The sequence below is a fragment of the Acromyrmex echinatior genome, chromosome 3 (assembly GCF_024713525.1).
Source record: "Acromyrmex echinatior isolate Ae372 chromosome 3, ASM2471352v2, whole genome shotgun sequence".
Taxonomy (NCBI): Eukaryota; Metazoa; Arthropoda; class Insecta; order Hymenoptera; family Formicidae; genus Acromyrmex; species Acromyrmex echinatior.
Window position 1 is genome coordinate 11238860 of NC_141854.1, and position 20113 is coordinate 11258972.

The following is a 20113-nucleotide window of genomic DNA, read 5'->3' on the forward strand; positions in this document are numbered from 1 at the left end:
GATCTATGTCATGTTTTGCAAAATAATGAACCGGGATTTTTAAATTGACCCCGAGAAGTTCAATCTCCTTGCACAATGCGCCACTCTACGCTCTGCATGCAAATTGCTTCTATAAAAACTGTAGGATCATAACGACTTTAGCCATAAAAAAAACACTTCCCCGCTGACTTGCAGATTCTATATGTATAAGTATATACTTATTTCAAAATTGAGTTTTATATATATATATATGTATATATATATTGAGTTTATATATAATTGAGTTTATATATATATATATATATATATATATATATATAAACTCAATTTTAGAATAAGTTCAAAAATTGCATAATGCACGCTTAAAGAAACAGATGGGTCTGTATGGATACTGACTCAGCAAATAAGAATGACTGACGAAATATGAGAAAACTTACTTACATTTTTAAGCACTGTATACAAGATGTTTTGGAAATCGTGATACAATTGGAAAGGAGTTACTGATTCTATATGAAAAAAATAGGTAAACAAAAAATAAAATTTTTTCGTATGATGCTTTGTTTTTTTTTCAGAAAATCGATTTTTTATATTTACCGGGTTTTTATATATTTACGAATTTAATTGTTGAATTAATTATTAAAACACCAAAACATGTTAAAAAGCGTTTATAGAAATCGAGATAGAAACTTATTTCGTCGAACAAAATTGTGTCGACAGAATGGATAATATTTTCAACAATTTATAAAGTAATAAAATTTATTATGCTTAAATATCTTGTTTTTATTGTGCATTTTCGATTGTTCAGTACAATAATAAATGTAAATGTGATCAAAGATAATAGTCTGCAGCGAGATACAAATCGAGATAAAGTTAAGTGCACACCGAAGCGCATATAAAATTGTACTCGGTGAATATTCAAATGATTTTCTCGAAAACAAAGCCTCATATGAAAAAATTTTATTCTACATTTTTAACATACTTTTTCATGTAGAATCATCTCTTTCCTTGGTTGTACCATAATTTCCGGAATATTTTATATGCATGTGTATATTTTGTATATAAATATATTAACATAATACATTAATTATATATAAAATAAATCAAATTTATTAACGTTTTAAATATATTATTTTCAGTTGATGTGATATTTTTGAATATTACACGGAAAAAATGAGATCGTATTATAGCCATAGCCGACAACAGTTTAACTGAAAATAATCTTGTTATTTCAGTGAAATGATACTAATGGAATAAATATGTCATACTCTTGTTCAATAAAATGTTATTTATTTCATTAATACTATTATTGAACAAATAAAATTATTTAGACTGCTATTGGCTTAATACAACATAATTTTTTCACGTATAGTGTTATACATATTGATTATTCAATTTGCAAATATATAATTTATCAATAAAATTTTATATATAGTAAGTATACTTTTAAGATATATTATGTACATATTTAATTCATTTTCATTAAATTTTATTAGAGAAAGAGATAACTAGAATGTTAGAAAAAAAATTGAGAGAGAGAGAGAGAGAGAGAGAGAGAGAGAGAGAGAGAGAGAGAGAGAGAGAGAGAGAACGGGTACGTATCGATGAGATTTTTTTATGTGCTTTACAAATTATTGTAAAATTTTACACACAATATAAGTATACAATTTTTAGAATTGTTAAATGGCTTAACTAAAATTCATTGCGTGGCAGTGTAAGCTGATAATTTGTTATATTCAACTAGATTTTCCACGATATCGGCATTCGAGGTCAATTTTATTTAATTTTGTTCATCCACCTTCCGTTTTGTTCTTTTTTCTGAACTAAATAAAAATGTATGGAATTCGCAGTCTCGTTTGATTTGCAATTTTGCGGCGGTATCGATTCCAAGCGCAATTTTATAAGCGCATGTTATATTTTAATTGGGAAATCGCGTGCATTTACGGGAAAGTTTTAATTACCCCGTTCTCGATATAAAGAGATAATACAACTGCTTCCTTTTTCCTTTTTTTGGAAACCGGAAATTGCGATTATTATCGGCGCGTTAATTTATACGGTCGACAATAATGATCATCAATCGACGCGTACACACGGTCTAGCAATTAGGTTTGTGTTGCATTCATGTGCGAATCGTTTGCTATTCGTCATTTGATGCGAGATAGGATTTTCAGTCACGCGATATCCTGTGCAACGTGGCAATAGTATAGAAATATCAAATCACACAATTTGCGTTGCTCTGTTACAACTTTTGTCAGAAAAAACCTGTCTTGTTACAAATAGAACGATTTACAATAAAGGATAGGGTTTTTACTGTAAATTTTATTGGAGGATTTATAACGTACTATTCTTTAAACAAATATATTTCAAAATGATGTGTTATGTTTAATTTGATCTTATATTAATTATATGTTGGTTTCATCTTGTAATGTCATTCTTCGAAATAGTGTTATATTAAGATTCATCGTTAAATTTATTTGTACTATCAATTGACGTTTCTATCGATAATAGCAATATACATAAAAGGCTGCAAGATTTTTTCTTGTTGATTATGTATTGTTGCTTTGTATTCATTCATCTTCATCATCTGGTTACGTCTATTCATTTCGACGTCAGACGTAGAGAATGCTTTCTTGTTCTCTTTCATGCTAAAAGTATTCGCAAATATTGTTATCGTACGACTGGATACATTGAACGACCTTCATAAAATAATAATATTATACATAATTAAAAAATACTTGTTTTAATAAATAAAAACGTTATTAGCGGGAAAATTCTTTTTTTTATAATTATTTTTTTCAAAGAGATAATGTAACGACTAAGAACTTTAATTTTCGATTAAAGCAAACGCGAAAAAATTTTAAAAATGACAAAATTTTGGAAGATAATAAATATGAAGCGTAAAGAAGATGTAAACAATTTCTATTATTTAGTTGAAATTAAGCACATAATAAAATAAATACGAGTCTCTTTTTTTTTAAATGATTACGATTCTCTTTTTTCTGAAAAACCTTATTATCTATTATAAAAATTATTTATTTTTAAGGCCATTAATTAATGTTGGTTATTGTATATGTTATTGGTACACATTGTGAGTGCAGTCGTTTTTTAAAAGACTTTTTTCATTACGCTAACGTGCATTAACTACCCCCTTTGGCTTTTAGCTGGTGTTTGTACATTGAATTTTAAATGTATAAAAAAACGCTACGTTTGAGCATCACTACTGTTACGGTGTGAAAGTAAACTAGAACGCACTTATAATTTTTTAATCGCATGGCTTGTCAGTTGCAACTTGCGGCTACATTTTAGTAATTTTCACGATTCACGTACTTCCGCAATTTCAATATTTGCACATAAATGGAAATCAGTGCGATGAGATGAAATATAATATTCATACATTGAAAAATAAATAATAAAAAATAAATATACTATATAACAGTTCTCTGCATATCAGATTAATACAATATTTTTTAAAATCTTGAATTGAAATTAAGATTTCTTAAGAGATATATTAAAATCTGGATTAAAACCTTTTTCAGAAATATTTTTAATTTTATTTAACAAAGAGAGTACAGCAAATGAAAGAAACTCTTAATTCTCTCCAATTTTGATGCATTCGATATCGTTCTGTTATATTGGCTGCAACATTTAAGTGAGAACACCGATTGCGCAATCATTGTAGCCGACAACTATTAATTGCAAACATATTACATTGCAACTAGCATAGAATAGAGGTTACTGATAAACAAGTGATGAAATTAATATCACGACCGTTTATTGTTTGAAATCTATTGATTGCAGTAATGAGTGTTTAAGCGAAGCGTACAATATCATTCTCGATGAATCAATTCATTTTTCGATTGATATTAATACCTATTAAGGTTATAAATACTAGATTTAATTGTATATGTACTGATTGCGATTGATGTTAGTTCTTTCATGACATCATTGTGCGATCAAATCATGTGCATGTGCATGTGCAATGTGCATGTTGATACTTCTATGGAAGGTTATATTAGACATACGATTACATATTCCAGAAACATAATATATATGACATAATATATATATATATAATTGTATTTCTAACGCACTTCCATGATTACAAAAATGTAGATAATAAATGTTAATCTAATAATACATAAAAAAAAATTTTATGTCTCTCTAACAATCTTGCTGTATTCAATAGCTGATGTAAAGCATTTGCATCATCTTCATCGACATCATTAAGATGTCTTATTATAGTTTTATCCAAAAAAAGCTCATTTTTATTTGAAGTTCATTATAAACGCATTATATACATATTATATGACGAACTTGAAAGTTGATTTGCAAAGAAAGAAATATATATTCATCACGATGAACATAAGAAACAGAAAGGCTTAATTTAACTATACGCATGAATGTTTTCATTAATGATTTACAATCTGCTACGCGCTATACCAGTACGATCCGTAGAAACGTTGGTATATGCGGCATTCACCGAAGCGAATTCTGAAAGCGATTTTAGTCGCATACCCTTGTGTCGCCTTGCCCAAGTCATCGAACATGTTCTTTAGTTTGGAGGTTCTTCTTGCAAACTCATTATTTCAACGGTGCATTGACCGCATTATGTCCAATCTCGTATCCTATTGGCTGCACGGTCACGCGCCGGTAATCGGGACAAATTTAATTTCTCCGCTGCAAAATGAATCCTTGAACTGTCACTTCATGGCAGTTCATGAGAATATCTCTGCGAATTTTTTATTATTTTTTCAGGGAATATTTTCGATGATTAATACATCGATAGATTCTAGATTTAGCAAATCTAATTATTAAGTTGCTCTGACTTGGTATATGTTTTTCTTTTTTTTTTATATTACAATAATATTGTTAAAAGTGTATATACATTTTTATATATACAACATAAAACAATAATACTAAATTTATATTAATTGATTATTAAAAATATGATAAATATATAGCATTTTAATATATTTATAAAACTTTCGATCTCTCTTCAAATTAGTGTTATCGCAAAACACAGTAACGTTAAAAAATTTGTTGTATCAAAAATCCGGTTAAAATAACAAAACAAAAACAGCGTGAAATCTTTTTCGTTTACATAGGTATGAGTTTATTGTCAGTTCAGAATTGTATTTGTTAGTTAAACTAACCACGTTGCAAATATATCTTTCTTTTAAAATCAAATCTGTATTTGGTCAAACCGTTTCTCTTCATATAACATCCAACATTTTAACATGCTTCGACTCGATATGGTCATATCGAGATCTGTTCGTATTTATTTGACATCCCGCACGCATGTCAGAATTTTTATATGGTACAATAAGCGTGTAGTGTAAACGCATCGATGTCGAATTGCACGGCAAACATAGATAACGATGAAGCTACCAACCATCATATCTGATCACTCATCAAATTTCCAACTGCAACCAAGCATATTCCTTTTTCGAACTTCATGAATGACTGACCGTGCCACTATGTATTTATCGGACTATTAAACCTGCTGATCCGCGATGAGTGGTTCCAGCTTCATCAAATTTTAGTCACTTCGAATCCTACCTACGATTCTGTTCGCGCTGATATTCAATGAAAATTTTTTACATAGGTATAGATTCTATCTAGGCTTTCTATCAAAATAGTTTCTGCATTTTTAATTTAGCTGCCATTTGCCAATTGTCCATAATTAAGACTTGAATTTAATAATAAATTCTTCGTTTTTGATCCATCAATTTTGGTCATGTTTTATTTTTTTTAGGTTTTTTTCTTTGATTTGTAATATGGTTTAAACGATGATTTAGAAAATTATTTAGCAGATTTGCAATTTAACAAACAAGATACAAAAAGAGCATAAAGAACCACACCACAGGTTATAATTTGTGATATTTACTTATTATTATATAAATTAAACCATTAAACGTTTCGGCACAATCTGACCATCTTCAGTAATACAATAGTCTTCATAAACCGCAAAAATACATTTAGTTGAAATTAAATTCAACAGTCCATTGTTGTAATAAAAATGACATGTTCTTTTTAGTGTGCAGATGCTTCGTACAAAATGTTATAACGCCCATAGTCATATCAAGAAGTGTAGAACAAGAATTTCCAGATTCTAATTAAATTTAAATTTATATGTCATTAATTTCTCCTATTCGAATATAAAGAATTATAATCGTTACCTGTTTTACAGCCAAAAAACTGAGCGAAGAATATCAAATGACACTTTCACACAATAAGACTTTCTTCGTGACATTATGTGTTGTTGTTTGTTATATCGCGTATTATACCACTATTTATACGCCTGAGTCAAACAAATTAGAAATTTCCAGAGTTATTATTGAACAGAAAAAGAAATCTTACTTAAGAAAAGGAAAATAAATATCTATTGGTCATCCCCCAATGTGGAGTTGTCTACAAAATCGATTGTTTAAATTGTGATTCGTCGTATGTAGGCCAAACAAAAAGAAAATTAAAGACTCGGATAAAAGAACATAAAGCGGATTTAAGAAAATCACCTTCCGAAATTTCAATGGTTTCACGTCACCGTTTGAACGAGATGCATGAGTTAGATTGGGAAAACATAAAAGTTTTAGACAAGGAACAATCTTTAATAAAAAGAAGAATTTCCGAAATGATACACATAAAAAGACAAATAAGAGGTATCAATAAACAAAGTGACACGGAAAATCTGCCAGATATTTATTTTCCTTTTCTTAAGTAAGATTTCTTTTTCTATTCAATAATAACTCTGGAAATTTCTAATTTGTTTGACTCAGGCGTATAAATAGTGGTATAATACGCGATATAACAAACAACAACACATAATGTCACGAAGAAAGTCTTATTGTGTGAAAGTGTCATTTGATATTCTTCGCTCAGTTTTTTGGCTGTAAAACAGGTAACGATTATAATTCTTTATATTCGAATAGGAGAAATTAATGACATATAAATTTAAATTTAATTAGAATCTGGAAATTCTTGTTCTACACTTCTTGATATGACTATGGGCGTTATAACATTTTGTACGAAGCATCTGCACACTAAAAAGAACATGTCATTTTTATTACAACAATGGACTGTTGAATTTAATTTCAACTAAATGTATTTTTGCGGTTTATGAAGACTATTGTATTACTGAAGATGGCCAGATTGTGGCCGAAACGTTTAATATTTTAATTTATATAATAATAAGTAAATATCACAAATTATAACTTGTGGTGTGGTTCTTTATGCTCTTTTTGTATCTTGTTTGTTAAATTGATAACCACGTGAAAAAAATTTTTTAACTTATATTTGCAATTATATTTTAGAATGTTTTCGAAAATCTGAAAATAATCTTTTACATTTAATTACAAGAAAATAAAGATTAAGAACTTTTGAATCCAGAAAACTGGCAATTCATGTGAAACTGTATAAGGTTAGCTTATTAGGAAGTTAGCAAGTTTATGAAATTCTGTAGTTTATGAAGATAAACATAGTTTGAAGTAATTTACAAACTTAGAAGTTTATAAATTTACTATAATAATATAATAATTTTTTTTACTATAAAATATTAATATATTAATATATAAATATAGAAATATGTAGAGAGATTTATGGATTTTTTAAAATTACATAAGTCATATGAATATATCAGTTTTTATTTTCAATTTAATAAATCATTGGTTTTTTGGTCAGACTGGAATTAGTTTTATATATATATATATATATATACATATATATGTTATAAATTTAAAATTCGTTTTTTCACAATCCCAGGAAATATTTTATTCTGTTAGGTATCCGTTGACATGCAATTTCTGTAAATTATTAACGAGAAATATGAGATATTTTATTTTTGATAATGAAGAATAATAACATTAGATTGGTCTGTTTTGTTTAAACATTTGACGAACGACTTGATACGCATAATTTAATTTAGTCACGCACGCAAGTGCGTCATCTACTTTTGTTGCTTTATATTGATTGTGGCCACTTGTTTTTTACTACAAACATACATTCTTTACTATAAACACACTTGTTTGCGGTTGAACATCTGTACGCACTATGTAGTTGTATTTGCATTCCTCTAGTAATGCATTTTTGTGATTATTGTCAGAGAAATTTTTCTTTGTCTTTCTGTCGTTATACGTAGAATTGATAAAAATTGTGAAAATATTTTAGTATCTTTCTTTTTTAATATTAGAATACAATTTAAAGATGAAGGATCGAAAAGGTGGATATAAGCATCGTTCTATGTATGAATTTTAAATTGCTCAATCAGAAATTTCCAACGACACGTCAAAATGAACTGATATTAATCCGAGGATCGATTTGTGTTAATTTATATCTCATGAAAATTGTGAACTAATGTTTGTGAACTTCTTTGGTTTTCTCATTGGGTATATTGATTACTACATTTCTGTCAATCTGCGAATGACTTACTTTTAACGAGGTATTATATTCTACTTTTTCGTTAAAGATGATTCCAAAGTGAGCCGAAACATTCGATATAATAAATGAAGACAAGCGCCAATACTTGAGTATTATCTACATCTCCTAACTCTTCACTCTTACATCAGCGTTAGACTCTCATTAGCCTTGTTCTAAAATTCTAATTATTGTTTTTAGTAATTTACTTGATTTTAGATGCAATTTTTGTTTGTTATATATACATTCCTTATTTGCATATAAGTAAAATTATTATAAAAATACAATAGGTTCCAAATTGTAATTTAAAACATTGCATTAAATTGATGATTGTTTAGAAGATAATTAAAATATGATGCGATTATTTTGTGGTCCCTTGAGAGAGTGTGAGAGGAAAAGCTTGAGTTGAGAGAAATGAACGATGTATTCACAAACGATTCATTTGCTGTCCATTGTGGGCAACCAACCACTTGCAACTACGTAATCCAAGCTATTACTATTTCATTGCAGTGGAGTTAAAGAGACGCATCCGGTCTCCAAATCTGGCAATCAACTTGGATATAGTTTAATCGTTTACATGTAGATAAATTGTAAACCGTGAGATCGGATTTATCAAGCGAAATAATTTGAGTTTTGTAAATCAATAACAGTTAAACGAAACGCGTCTGGAAAGCTTTGCAATATATTTTGTATTTGGTTTGAAAATCTTGTATCAAATTACAATCCGATAGAAACAAGTTATTTTAGGTTTTAAATTTAATAAAGAAATAGTAAAAGCCATACGATATTCTATTTTCTTTCATGAATAAAACTTAGAAACTGTCAAGGTTTTCTCATATTAGAACAACTGTTATTTTCTTTTGAACAGATATAGAAATTAATAATTTACAAAATACAAAAATAAAGAAAGATACAATCGAAGTATTCCGTATACGAAGAATTCACATTTTTTGCTTTTCGATTTATCAAAATGGTTATTGCGTATATCTTTTTAAGATAGCGCTTAGCTTTGCGTGTGAAATTAGATTGCGTTCGCTTTAAACATGGAAAAACTTTATCGCGCGAGTAACGGTGCCGCAACGTTCTTTACTTAATGCATGCATGCACGTTCGAGTCGATGTCGAATCGTATTTGCATGCGGCGTATCGCGATTATCCTTTCGCCACACAAGAGTATTTGAAATTGATACAAGAATAAGAATCGGTTATCTTCATACATAGTCATTTGCACTTCTATGCGCATATATATATATATATTCTGTGAGAAAAAATTTCTTATTTAAAAAAAATTAAAAAGTAATAAATTATTGTGTGAATTAATAATTTTATATGATAAAAGATTTTGCAATATTAAAGAAAAATCTAATGTTAAATTTGAATTAAGATATAAAAGGTAAGAAATTGAAATTATCGAGAGTTAAAATTATTAAAAAATCAAAGGGTTCTCTACGCAATGCTTATAATCGTCTTTTCGGCATTATTACGTTTATTACGGCATTGAATATCACACGGCCGAGAAACTCGATGAACGTATATTCAAAATTGTTACGGGGGCTATAAGCGAAAGCCGTTCAAGAGTATTACAGTATTTTAAGATCCTCATTATTCCAGGTTCCTTCTAATTTCACGTTTATCCTTTATCCAGGCGCGTTTACCGTTACTCCGGTCCGACAATCAAGTAACTGCGTCGTATCCCGGAATATCGGGCTACACAGATGAAAATTGCAACATTGTATGCAATTGATTTCCTCTTCCCTCGCTCAGTGTTCCTGCCGTATCGCCACTCTCTTTGTACTTTTGGGAGATTTCATGGACGTTTTTTCGTTAAGGATACCCTCGCACGCCTTGGACGCGTATATGCGGTCATCATCGTTGATCACGCGACGCATCGCGCAACTGGCAATTCCCGCGAGATTCTCGTAAATTTTGACCCGCCTAATGACGTACTTTAGGGTCCGTAATGCCGATGCAAGAGCAGTCTCGTTGATTTAAAAAAGTTACAGAATCATGCGTGCGTACGTAATCCACGAAACGCACTTCCGCCAATTATACAATACGATTTCTAATTCGATGACCAGCGGCAACAGTGTCGGAAACGGTTTTCTTCTTTGTGATTACACGTTTATGCTATTTTCTGTCAAAATGGTTCATAGTATATCAACAAACAGAATGATACACTGAAAAAAAATATAAAATTTTAATAAATCATTTGTTTAAATATTTACTAAATGCAAAGATATATTTATTTGGCTCAAGAACATTAATTTAATTTAACTATCATTTTTTTTCATTGAGTAAATATTTATTTACTGTTATGTAGTAAATGTTTAGTTGGCACTATTCAAACAAATATTTATTAAAATTTAGTATATTTTTTCTCAGTACGAAATGAAATTTTAACTGAGAATGTTTGGTGGCGAAATGAGCCAAGCGGTATTTGCAATTCACAAACGATTTAAACTACTGTGAAAATAATTAAAATAATATGTGTAATATATTATACATATATATGTATAATATATTTAAATTTGCGTATTGAATTTTAATATATAAATTTGAAATAAAGTTAATAAATAATATATATCAGATCAAGATAATTTAATAGATAAATAAATACTTAATAAAATATAAATATGTAATAAAAAGGAATAGTGATAATGAGTTTGTAAAAATTGGATTTGATAAAAAATGAAAATTAATCTTAGATTTGGTACGCTTAGATTGGTGAATGTAGACCGAACATAAATATCGTTTAGTGTGCAGGCGATAACGGGAGATTTCCGTTTATCACAAAAGATGGGAGATTCGAATGGTCAATTGTTCGAATGTCGCTTTCCTTTAACCGAGGCATATAGGACCGCGGGATTTTTCGTGAGCGCTATCGATAGAGACATATTCTCGTTGATATCGCAGCGATGCACGTCGCATTCGCAACCACGTACTGAACGGACATAGATAAATACACGTGTTCGCTGATATCGACTCGGCGGTCGAGCACGCTGCATCTTCGCTACGTGCATGGAACGTGGAATGGAGACATTTTATTGAACGTTATCCCTGATCGTTTGTAATCATTTCGCGGGATCGGCGGCGTGCCGTGCGGACTTGGAAAATGGAAAGAGCTGCTGTGGATACGGAAGAGCAGACGGAGAAACATGAGGTGATCAGATCGTAGAATCTTTGACAAATAAGCGGAGAGAGATAGACAGTGAGCTACAATCTAGATTATGGATGGTTATTAAATTTCTGCAACGTGTACTCATAAGCAAAAATAGAATAGTAATCATTTTTATAAAATACAGTAGATTGAAGATTAAACAGTAGATAGTATTTAATGTTACGTATACAAGAATCATTGATGTGAAGTATTAACAGTATGAAGTATAACGGTATATCCGTATACTTTTGAAGTAAGATTACTCGGTGTAATCTAGCAGCAGTTATTTCAATGATATAGCATAGCGATACTCATTATAACGAGCACGTTGATAATCTTTTACAAAATGTCAGTGTGGATACGATTGCATCCGGTTCTAGATCGTTTCATAGCTATTGAAAAAGTAATTTGTTCCATTCTCTCCGGTGTTTTTTTCGTTTTTCCAAATATTTGTTCGTCGGTCGGAACGGAAATATGCGAAAGTCATTTACGGCCGTTGCCAGAGTTTGGTACATTTTTTTTTTTCTTTGTACCACGGGCTATTGCGTGTGAGTGCGTGTACGTTGTGTGTACGTGTGTACGTGTCTCTGCGCGAGAGCAGATGGGAGACGAAGTGAAGGGAGAGAGGACAACGTCGAGAGTTCCCAAAGCTTCCACCTTTTGTTACGCCATCGCTCGTTCATGGCGCCGGGACTCGATAAAGCGCCGGACGAGGCATCACGGAAGACCGATAAATCCGCAAACACAAAAGTGGATTATGACTTTTCCCGCGGCCATCGTTCACGCCTTTTATTACGCCCGGTGCATACACACGAGCGTGTGCATAGATTTTTTTGGCGCGACGTGTACACTGGACGAATTTGAATATCGAACGGGTCGCCGCGAGTTATTACGTCCTGCTTCTCCTGTCCACACCGCGAGATTTCTTTTTCTCTCACGCAATTTTTTTTTTTATTTTTTTTATTTTGACACGGACGAAATATTAGTGTGGGCTTTTCGCCACTGACGAAATATCAACACTAACATCTCTCATATTATCCTTTAATAATATATTTGCATTTATGATTGAATAAAAGAGAGCACGCGATGGAGTTCTATATTTATATTTAAATTCTTGCAGAGATTATATGTTTGCAACGCATTTAAAGTTGTATCAATGTTCGATATGAAACGGTCAGGAGGGAACAAAACGAGATGAGGATCTCGTAAACGCGAATGCACGTAACAGTTGTTAAATGCAAATATCACGTATCGACGATTTGTCGTTTTGCATATTAGCGGTCTCGTCGTCATTCACGTGTCGTCGAGATTTTCATATTTATTTTTGTCATTGGCTCGCTGCATGGCACGCCACAATGACGGTAATTAAATATCCGGAACAGTGCGCAGAGGAAAATGAAAATTTGGATTCGTGTTATCTCATCGGCACGGTTGTTCGTTCATAAGCGTTCGATTTATGATATTTATAAATTCACGTTATTTTTGGCGTTCTCAAATTTTTGTGCTGTTAGTCAGATATTCGATTAATTCAAGCGTGAAAGAGACACATGAGAATATTCTATTGGGCGATAATTGTATTAATCGGTAAGATTCTATTAACAAATGTTAATGCAATGTTTACATTATAATATATGATTATATAATGCCTATTGTCCAAAGAAATGCAAGAATGTTATAAGAGTTTAGCATCTCAAGGAATGCTTATGTGTGTAATAATTCTTATTTATAAAATAATATTTACAGTAGTATATAAGATTATTTTCTTTAGAAATTATAATCTTTCGAAAATTGACATTTATTACATGGAAAAGGTGATTTTACTGAAGTATCTAAAAATTTAAGTAGATACAGACCTGAAAATAATTTTGCTAGATCATCAATATAATTATGTAGGATGCTCAAATTGGTTGCTAAAATATTAATACTTTTTGCAGTACTGCTTATCGTGCTGTAATTCTTACGTATAATTATTATATTTTAATGGTCCAAAAATTTATTTGCAGATCAATATGTATGTGTATCTAATTGAATTTTTAAATACTTCAGCAAAATTGTTCTTTTCGTATAAGGAACCGAGACATTTACACAGCTACATATATAAAATATTATTTAGCTATTTTATATGCCGCTTTAGTAGTAAATCAAAATTTTATCACATATCCACGTGTCTTATTTAGTCACAGTTGTTACCGCGTTCATGCACTTTCGGTGCAATTTATTATTTGCGACCTTTCGAGCTGGAATATCTTCCTCGTAGGTGCGGTTGCCAATAGATAAATGTACAGTCTATACGTAAGTTCAGCGATGCTGTTCGCGCACGCTTACTTTCATCACGCCGCGTGAAGGCATCTCACATTTTTCCAATTTCTCACTCGAGACCATCTAACGGGACCATCTTTTGCCATGGCATCCTAGCTATTCGCTCGGTAAGCAGCGATATATTATTCCGATACTTTTACATATATCATTATGAAAGGTTCGAAAAGGCAGCTATTTGTATTTCACAAATCTCGTATTATACGTTCACGTGATGTTGATCAATTAATGAGCGTTGCGAATGAAATGAAATGAAAAAAAAAACGAGCGCAAAAAAATGGTGCTTTAAGGTTATCTAAAATTATTACGTGGTGCTTTCGCGTTCTTTCCTCTCTTTACTTTCGATCGAATCTGTTAAATGTATACTCTGATTAACTGTCGCCATGTGACATTTTGTTCAATAATTAGAGCGACCAGCGACGTAATATCGGAATTCATATCGTGTGATTACCGCAGAAACTAACTCGACAAATCCGCAGAGTAGTCTATTTGGCGCGCATATGATTATTCTGTTCCACCAGTAGAGAAATATGTTGGGAGACGACATATTCGAGGCTTATGGCAAATGTTATTTATTTATTTTCAAGTCAGTACGCGATCGTATATATGTCTCGATATTCGCTCACTTTTCGCGAAAGAGATATTGATCATTGACATGTCGCACAAATTGATCGACGACGATGAATTTATCTACAAACGCACTGATAAAACATCAAAAAACATTGCATCGATACAGTGGAATCGCGTTTAATCTGCCGGATTTAATGGTCGATTCCAAAGTTCGGCGAAGCGGTGATTTCGCGTTAATAAACGGACATTGCATTATATGAAACAGTTGGTAATCGTAAACACCGTTACTCATTTGGCCGATTTATTCGCCCGGCGTTATTAATGCTGATTGATGCGCTATGCAATTCACGTCTCATATTTTATCCTGATGCTATTGAGAGAAGGAACGATGTAAACGGTTAACGAAACTCTGATGACAAATGGATAAAGTCGCAACTATATATCTCCCTTTCTCACACTTCCTGTTCTCGAAATGCATTAATTGTACGAATTATATTATTTCTTTCATATATTTCTAATATTTAGCTGATGAATTTTAGCAATATTTCGTTTGATATGAAATTTTAATTTCGACTGCTGCGATAGTCGTGTATATTGTATTACTATTATTTTATCAATATGATTTAAAGGATTTTATTATTTTATTAAAGTTTTAATCTCACGTTCTTGCACTTATTGGATTTTATAGAATAATGGCAAATCTTTCATAATCGTTTTTCGTTTCGTTGACTTGATTGATTATCTATGTGCTAGTGATATAACGTATTAAGAACAGGTATAATTAGAAGAATGCTCATTTTTTTCTGGTCTTTTGGAAGCTTTTGAATTTATTAACTTTCTAATTTGTTGCTGAAAATTATTCAAAATGGAGTTGAAACGTTCAAACCAGTAATTTGAATAAAAAGCATTTTACACAAATTAATTGGCGTTCCGATTACCGTTCTTTAACTCTCATTAGCTCTTGTTTTTGCGCTAATTTTCAACCATTTCGAAAGAATTTCTTTTAGAATTTTTAAAATAATATGTCTCTTCTAAAATACATAATTGTTAAATAGAGCTTATACAGTATACAATATTTTGTAACTTTACATCAAGATTTATAAGCATATATTTTGATAATAAATTGTATCAATGAATAAAGAAAGGGGAGATTAATCAAAAATTAACAGAAGACTTTGAATGACCCAATATATGACTTAATTCTTCTTTGAAAAGTTGGAAGAAGTTTCACCAGGTACTTTCGCTCTCTAAAAGAACTCTCTCCCTCGACTACTGAGGTCACACACTAGACTGGTTTGAAACCAGTGAAATCGATTATGACGCTGTTTTCAGCAACTACGTACGAGATTCTTGAGTAGATTCTCGTTCCTCTGGTAGATTGCTCTCAGCTGCAACATATCGGAGGAGCTTCTTGCTGTTCCATGTTGTGCTTCTTGCTAGGAAACCTTACCGACTGTTGGTCTACATCGACTTTTTTCCAAAGAGATTGTATCTCCTTGCCAGAGGAAGTAAACCCATCCATCATCGTGGGATCTAGTGGGATGCTGGATATCACAGAGATGGCACCGAATCATTGGAAAACGCTATTGTAGAATACTAATATCCAGATTATGGACAGGATTTTTTTCTTTTTTATAATGTAGGATAAATTAAAACGAAGATTTTTTTTTAGGAATTATTTTTAGTCTTCTGCGGATACTGTTTTTAAAATATTCAAATATATATCTTGCATATAGATATTTTATAGGAAATATTTATAGGAGCCAGTGAAAAATAGAGTTTCAAAATTAATTGTAATTAAATTAATTATATATATAAAATTTAATGAAAGTGTATGGATAATGAAAGGGAAGAGACTATTATGTTTATGGAGTACTTGATGATAGGTTTAATAGATGAGTGCTTTGTTAACGACTGATAGCAAGAGTGAATGGATTGAGTGCATGCATATTGGATTCATATTTTGAATTGCAGTTAGAATTATCTCATGTTAATTTATTTTGCATATTTGAAGTAGATTTGAAGTAGATTTTAATCTTACACTCCTTTTTCCATTAGATATAATATTATATTATATTTAATAATACTTGATAAATTAAATTAAATAGACGTATATATATATATAAATTCTCTCTCTCCTTCTCTCTCTCTCTCTCTCTCTCTCTCTCTCTCTCTCTCAAATGTACACAATTATAATTGAAAATTTTCGATTAATTCTATCTGTAATCTATATGGCAGAGAGAAGCAATTACGTACAATTAGAGACAAATTTAGCTTTCTGTATTCATTATGGACCGCAAATTACGCATAAAATTGTTTATTATTATTTTATGTATATGTTATGTTATGTATTGTTGTAATATCGATCGTCCCATTTATGTATGGAATAATTATCAGAAGTATTATAAGAAATTCCATAAGAGATTATTATGCTATGGAATCTGCACATATTAGGATGAGCACGTCCGTTATTCCGCGACGTAGCATTCCGAAGGGACACCGGATATTCTGAAAATGGTACCGGGACTCGAAACTGCATCAGCGTCGGTAGTAGCTCGATGGCACGCGTCCTTGACTGGAATATTAATATGTTCTAGCTATGAGCACCCCGAAGGGACATATAAAGACGAAGAAAACGCACAACTCAGTAGAAATACTTTACATTCTGTGTCTCTCTTGACAGGTCATTCTTATACCAAGTTTGTTTTATAACTTTTCTATTAATCTTACGAAATCGACTCTCTCTCTCTCTCTCTCTCTCTCTCTCTCTCTCTCTCTATCTACTGGAGATTTGTTATTAATTGACAGCGTAGAAAAATCTACATACGATTAGTATGTATTTAATCAATTTCTGACCTATCGGATAATAGTTATATTGCATAAACTATCGGTAATGTTAAATTGCACACGTATTGTTGATATATTCTTCTTTGCAGCAATAATTCGCAATGTAGGTTCGTGGTTATTGACTTTCCGGTTGTACATTCTAGTTAATAAATTGCAAGGTATGCAGTTCTGAACGATGCCGCGCCAAACAATTCCCGCGCCGTCCGCAAAAGTTTGTTCGGCTGAGAAACAGCGGTCTCCATCACATCCACCTATCTTTCGTCGTCGGAATTGTAGAAACGCGTTTAAATTTGCATTCCATTCCGGTGTCAAATCACCAGTGCGCTGAGCTCGGTCGAGCCGAATCGGACGAAGAGAAAAACAGCGATGAAAGAGGAACAGGTTCCAGTCTGGGTTGCAGTACGTCGAGTCGCATTTAATCCGGAAAGCTAATTTTTCTTGCTTTTGGTCTGCATGGTCTGCCCATCGTTGTTAAGTGCGTAAAACATTCTTGCTCGGGTACGTTTACTGATTCGAGATTACGTAAGCGCATCGATAAATTAGATATTCAGAAGTTGATATCAATTTATTTGAAGATATTAATAGCTGGTTATAATGAAATTAATAATATATGTTCGTCATTATTAATTGAAAGCAAAGAATGCTTATATGCATATGATATTTAGATAATCGTTTTATGAGAGAGAGCGAGAGAGAGAGAGACACGATAATGCTAATTATTGTCCAAGTTAAATTATTGTATTTATTGTGAGAGATGCTATCACACATGTAGTTAAAATGATTCAATAGTAGATTAGAAAGTTTTTTTTGAAACAGTGAACAGCGAATCTAATAGCTGACGTCGAAGGCAGTTAACTGTAGCTAGTGATGGATTTTCCTCTGACTTTTAGAGCTCGATAACTCACAGTCAAGTGCCTATTTGTAATGATATTTTATGAACTATTGCTCTGAATCGATTCCATTTTTTTGCGTTAGTAACGAAGCAACAATCAAATCGGTTTAAACCTTTTTCTGCGATCTTTTGCTTTCACAAGGTTTGAAGATTAAGCTTCATAACAATATTTTTTGCGGTTGATGATAATTATGGTCTTCTCGTTCTAAATTGTGATTACTAATAGATTTTAGGAGATCATTAATTACTGTTACAATTACTCTCAATTAAAGATTTATTGTTGTATTCTCTGATATTAATTTTGAAGTATTTCCTTCTTTGAATTCGCTTAAGATTTTCTGAGAGATGTTTAAAACTATTGTTAAGAAATTAAATAAAAGTTACAGTCAAGTAGTTATATTTGATTGTCTATATAGTTGAAGGCATCGCTAAGAACATAGGTTGAGTTTGTCATAAAGTTTCCTGTTAACTTTGACCGCCGTTAAAATTGTCTTTGTAATGTGGTGACATAAGGGTGAATAGGCTGCTATGGGGAATTCGAGAAACAGTCAACGTCGATTCGACGCTTGGTTGGGTTCGTGACCGAGTTTATCGAGCAGTATCCGTGTGACCGAGGTGCACAAATATACCGCTGAGGTTGATGTATTCCGGAAAGCAAGTGACTGACGCTGCAGGCGTTAAGAGACATGACGTAGGATGCGCGTAACTATTGAGCGGACGTGCAGCCGGAAACTATGGGATAGGAGAGAGAGAGGGAGGAGGGAGAGAGGGAAGAGAGAGAGAGAGAGAGAGAGAGAGAGAGAGAATTGAAGAGCGAGATCGCACAAGAGAGTACAGGGCAATAGATCAGTGAATAAGGACATTGATTGAATAGTCTGTGATATAAGATTTCGTATACTCCATGAATCTATTGTATTATGTTTCGCCTGCAAATCTCACTTTTTCAACATTTGTACGCTTGACAATAGGATGTGTTTATAATCGGATAATTGTTATTTATATCAGTTAAAATAAATAGATCAAAGTGCATTAGTTAAAGTATAGAATAGTACTCTGCATTTGAAGATTATAAAAAATATTTCAATTTATGTAACCAATTCGTCTACTGAGATATATGTGAGGAATGTAATAATGAAAAACAGCTCGATAAAATTTATGTATTAAGGAGGTAAATGATTAATAATAAATGGAGTAAGAAAGATGAGGATCTCGAGTTAGCAAGGGACTGTTTATCCAAGGGCGAGACGAGCGCAAGGTTAGTGGTTATTGGATTATAGAGACTCTGGCACATTCTATCAAGTAATCCTAGAGCTTCGCAAGGTCTATAGGATAGCAGAGGTGCGAGTTCTCATCCTTGGTTGTTTCATACCTTCGGTTTCTCTGAGATGTTACGATCGTACAAAATTACAATTTATAGCTTCGAACAGAACATGACATTTCCTAGTTCCAGTTTATCTGCTCCAGTTTATTATGTTGTGTAGCAACATTAACATTAATTTTATTTGCACGGCAATGATTGATGATTTATTAAATTTACTCAGATATGAATTATTGCAACGTGCTATATAGGAGCAGTAATCAAGTATAAAATAGACAATACAATTTTGATTATCATTGTAAAAAATAAGATAATGTTAATAATAATAATAATAAAATCATACTTATTTGTTTTTTATTTTATAATTATATCGAGTACTGTTGGATTCAGTAGTATGTACATAAGTAAGTTTGTATATAGAGTAATTTTTTTGGGATACATTAAGTTTTGAGATAGATAAAATTGAAAAGAGAATAAACTAGAAGAGAACTGGAAAGAAAAAAGAATTTTTAAAAACAAACTTTTGAAATAAAAACTGAAATATTTTGAGAAAATCAATTTTTGATATATTACACATAATGACATATGGTTGTATTTTTTTTTAAATAATGGAGTGCCAGCTTCACAGA

The 20113-nt window shown here is 31.6% G+C and overlaps 1 protein-coding gene and 1 long non-coding RNA gene across 3 annotated transcripts in view; one reads left to right on the forward strand and one right to left on the reverse strand.

The window, feature by feature from the left end:
- Positions 1–20113, forward strand: part of LOC147910200 (mannosyl-oligosaccharide alpha-1,2-mannosidase IA-like) — a 302227-nt gene that overhangs the window by 6193 nt on the left and 275921 nt on the right. The window lies entirely within an intron of this gene.
- Positions 5350–6234, reverse strand: LOC147910201 (uncharacterized). The gene is made up of 2 exons (XR_015544484.1): positions 6156–6234; positions 5350–6088 (listed from the first exon to the last, which is right to left on the reverse strand). It is a non-coding gene; the product is annotated as an uncharacterized LOC147910201 (long non-coding RNA).